Source organism: Tamandua tetradactyla, chromosome X, assembly GCF_023851605.1.
Source record: "Tamandua tetradactyla isolate mTamTet1 chromosome X, mTamTet1.pri, whole genome shotgun sequence".
Taxonomy (NCBI): domain Eukaryota; kingdom Metazoa; phylum Chordata; class Mammalia; order Pilosa; family Myrmecophagidae; genus Tamandua; species Tamandua tetradactyla.
In genome coordinates this window covers 139670978-139676041 of record NC_135353.1, presented here as the reverse complement: position 1 = coordinate 139676041, position 5064 = coordinate 139670978, and the positions used below count along the sequence as shown (strand labels likewise).

The window sequence follows — 5064 nt, the reverse complement described above, 5'->3', positions numbered from 1 at the left end:
TCTCTAATTATATTCAGAGGTGCAGAGTACATGCCAAATGATAATGTATTTTTAGAGAAAGTGGGAAAAATTTCAGGGCGGTTTCCTGTGTTGTTTCTTTCTCGTGGCCACCAGAAGTGAGAGTGGTCCTTAAGTTAAATATGGCTGGTCTGAAACAGAGAGTATAAAATAAGACTCGGTTAAGAGAGGTGTTTCTTTTTCTGATATCCAAAGTGGCCTAATTTGCAGTGTTGGAAAAGTGCCAAACTCAGGCTTACTTCTGAAAGGAAAAATTAAGAGCAGGAGACTGAGGAAAGACCAATATTAGGTACTTAGTTTTCTATCATACTCCTTTCCTTTAAACTTCCTCTCAGGCAAAAAGGCAAAGCCTACTCACAAAGATCTGATAAAGGGTAGTGCTGCCCAAACTAAAGCTACTGTTTCAAATTTCTTCAAGAAAAAGCTATGAGGGGGACTTCCCATTATTGCCCTGACATGTAAAGAGCCCGGAAGTTATCACTGCCATCCTCAAAAGAAGAAAAAAGCTGAAAAACTAAAAACCAACAACTCTTCTTAGATCCATCAAATAATTGAGGTCACAGGGCACATCACTGCTCTGAAAACCGGAGAGAAGGTGAATATAGAGAATCTTAGCTTACTGTGAGCAGAAACCGCTGGACACAGAAACTGGTAGGAGCATTTTAACTATAATTCACTAATTTCTGGGGACTAAGCATGGTCTAGCTTAAGAGTTAATAACTGCTAGGGGTCTAGTCTAAGGGGAGATCTCCATACTTCGGTGAGTTTTACCTCCAGGTGCCACACCAGATTCTTATGATAAAGAGCTGAGAAAAATCCCAGGTGCTTCCAGCACAGGGAGGGAAAAGTAATCGTTGTGAAATACTCCCAGAGGAAATTAGGGTAATTAGACAACTCAGCTCCCTCTGGCCTTCCTGACTCACGTAAAGGAAGAAAAAAAGGCTAATAAATTCTTCCAAAAATCACAGCTCAGGGACTGGAAAACTGAAGTTTAATCATAAGATCATAGACCACTAGAAAAATTGAAATTTCATTATAATATAGACCACTTCTCCCCCACAATACTTTACCACTGCATCAACAGGGCTTCAATAAAATACCAATGATTACAAATGAGAGAACTGAAAGATGCTCTATTTAAGAAGTTTCTAGGGAAAATCAAAGACAATAGTGGAGGTAAAGACAAGGACACTAGAGAAAATCAAAGACCCTGGCACCTAAAGCTACAGAGAGCAAGAAACACAGTTTAACTCCTAGCCTTATTAACATAAAAATCTCTCACACTAAAGGTGTATTTACTTCAATAGTTATTACCCAGTACATTGTGCTTAACTTTCCACAAAAAACTACAAGCCATTCTAAATGGCAAGAAAGATCATAGTCTGAAGATACAAGGCAGCCATCAGAACTAGACTCATATATGACAGAGAGTTTGGAATTATCAGACTGGGAATTTAAAAATACCTATGATTAATACACTAGGGACTGTAATGCAAAAAGCAGAAAACATGCAAGAAAAGATGTTTAATTTAAGAAGAGAAATGGGAACTTGAAGAAAAAATAAAAAATAAAATACTAGAAATAAAAAACACCATAATAGAGAAAAATGAAGAATGCTTATGATGGGCTTATTGGTAGACCAGACATGGCTAAGGAAAGAACCAGTGATTTTGAAGATCTGTCAATAGAAACTCCTCAAATTTAAAACCAAAGAGAAGGAGGAATAAAAAACTGAACAGAATATACAAGAACTGTTGGATGATTACAACTGTGGGAGCTACAACATTCACGTAATGGGAATAACAGAAAGAAATAAAAGAATGGAAGAAATATTTGAATCAATAATGGTTGAGAACTTTCTAAAATTAATGACACATGAAACATCATTAGTCATTAGTGAAATACAAATCAGAACCGCAATGAGATACCTTGTCACACCCACTAGGATGGTTATTACAAAACACATAGAAGATAATGCTCTTTTCACCATTTTTCCTTGCCACTATAATGGTGCACATGAACATCCTGGCCACCTTAAGAGCATCAGCAATGCCGAGAAGAGAGACAAATGCCAGGTTCCTATCAGGCTGTGCTCCAAAGTCCTTGTCCACTTTCTGTGATGATGAAGTATGGCTACATTGGTGAATGTGAAATTATCACTGATCACAGAGCTGGGAAAATTGTTGTGAACCTCACAGGTAGTTAAACAAGAGTGCAGTGATTAGTCCCAGATTTGACATGCAACTCAAAGATCTAGAAAAAATGGCAGAATAATCTGCTCCCATCCCATCCATTTGGTTTTATTGTGCTGATGACCTCAACTGGCATCATGGACCATGAGGAGGCAAGATGAAAACATACAGGAGGAAAAATCTTGGTATTCTTTTTCTAGGGATACAATACATACATGCAAATAAAATGCCTTTATGGACAAAAAAAAACATAGAAAATAAGAAGTTTTGGGGAAGATTGAGAGAAATTGGATTCCTCATATATAGCTGGTTTGAATATAAAATGGTTCTACTGCCGTGAAAAACATTTGGTAGTTCCTTAAACAGTTAAAGAGTGAATTACCATCTGACCCAGCTATTCCACTCCTAGTTGTATATATATACAAAATAATTGAAAACTGGTATTCAAAAAATACAATATTCACAATGGCTAAAAGGATGAGACAACACTAATATCCTTCAAAGGATATACATATAAACAAATTGTGGTATATCCATACAATGGAATGGATAAAAAGAAATGAAGTACTGCTAAGTGCTGCAATGTGGATGGACTTTGAAACATTATGCTAAGTGAAAGAAACCAGACTACATATTGTAGGATTCTATTTATATGAAATTTTTGAATAAATATATCCATATATACAGTGGAGATTGATGATTTTCAGAAACTGGGAAAAGAGGAGAATGGGTAGTAACTGATTAATGGCTGTGAGGTTTCTTTTGGGAGTTGTGAAAATATTTTAAAACTAGATAGAGATGGTGATGGTGCAACATTGTAAATGGACTAAATGCTGCAAAATTGCAAAATATAAAATGGGTAATTTTATTTTATGCCAATTTTAACTCAATAAAAAAAGACTTTCTTAGTGAAACAAAACCTGAGGGAAATTGTTTCCAGTAGACTGCTCTTGCAAGAAATGATAAAAGAAATCCTTTAGAGAGAAGAAAGTGATATAGGTCAGAAACTGGGATCTGCATATGAAAAGGAGAGCATTACAGGAGGAATAAATGACAGTAAAAGAAAAGCTTTTATTTTATTGAATTTATTTTATCTACTAGATAATTTTTTAAAATCATGTTAGCAGCCATATATTGGATTATTATAGTTTATGATTAAGTGAAATGAATTACAGAAATGTTATGAGTTACAAATATGGTAGATATCATTCCAACTATATCATTAATCTACTTAAAAAAGAATTATTTAACTGCACCAATTAAAAGGCAGAAACTGATGGAGGGAATAAAAAGAGAAGACCCAATTCTATGCTGTCCAAAAGAAACCCAACTTAAATATAAAGTCATCAATAAATTAAAAGGAAACAGATGGATCCCAGGAATGCAAGGGTGGTTCAGCATAAGTAAAACCAATCAATTTAATATACTGTATTAGTTAGGGTTCTCTAGAGAAACAGAATCAACAGGGAACAGTCACAAATAAAAATTTTATAAAAGTGTCTGATGTGACCGCGGGAACGCAGATTCCAAAATCTGCAGGGCAGGCTGTGAAGCCGACAATTCCGATGGAGAGTCTGGACAAACTCCACAGGAGAGGCTCATCAGCCCACGCAGGAAGAGAGCCTGTCTCTTCTGAATCCTCCTTAAAAGGCTTCCAGTGATTAGATTAAGCACCACTCATTGCAGAAGACACTCCCCTGGGCCTATTACAAATGGAATCAGCTGTAGACGCAGCTGACGTGATCGTGATTCAATTCTATGAAATGTCCTCATTGCAACCGACAGGCCAGCACTTGCCCAACCAGACAAACAGGTACCACCACTTGGCCAAGTTGACACATGAACCTGACCATGACATAAACCACATTAACATAATGAAGGGGAAAAATCACATGATCATCTCAATTGTTGCAGAAAATGCATTTAACAAAATTTATCCCCCTTTCATGATAAAAACACTCACAAATTAACATGATAGTGGACATATATGAGAAACGCACAGCTAACTTTATACTCCATGGTAAAAGACTGAAAACCTTTCCTTTAGGTCGGAAACAAGACAAGGATGCCTGCTCTCACTGTTGCTATTCAACATTGTACTGGAAATCCTTACCAGAGCAATTATGCACAAACAAATAAACAAACAAACAAAAATGCATCCTAATTGGAGGATGTAAAAGGAGGAAGTAAAATTATCTCTATTTACAGATGACATGATCATTTATATAGCAAACCACAAAGTATTCAAAAGAAACATTAATTCAGCAAAATTGCAGGATACAAGATGAACAAGCAAAAATAAGTTGCTTTAGTATACATCAGCGAAGAGTATTCTAAAATGGAAATTTTAAAAAATCCCATTCGCAATAGCTCCTAATAGAATAACATGCTAAAGAATAAATTTATCCACAGAAGTAAAAGAATTATGTACTGAAAATTACAAAGCATTGCTGGAAGAATTAAATAAGACCTAAATATATGGCAAGAACATCCTGTGTTCTTGCAGAAGACTTAATATAATACAATGTCAGTATTACCCCAAATGGTAGATTCAATGCAATACCTATCTGAATCCACTAATCCTTTTTTGCAAAAATGGAAAGCCAATCCTCAAATTCATATAGAATTGCAAGAGATTCCGAAGAAACAAATCAATGTTGCAAAGAAGAACAAAGTTGGAGGTCTCCCACTTCCAATTTCAAAATTTACTACAAAGTTAAAGTAATAAAAAAATTGATACAAGAATAATTATAGAAAGATAGACCAATGGAATAGATTTGAGAATTCAGAAGTAAATCCACACATTTCTGGTGAATTGATTTTTGCAAGGGTGACAAGTACATTAATGGGACAG

At 35.5% G+C, this 5064-nt stretch overlaps 1 pseudogene; it reads left to right on the top strand.

Annotated features, from left to right (window-relative positions):
- The first annotated feature begins 2025 nt into the window (after positions 1-2025).
- On the top strand, positions 2026-2410 carry LOC143670860 (small ribosomal subunit protein uS8 pseudogene; annotated as a pseudogene).
- Positions 2411-5064: the final 2654 nt, after the last annotated feature.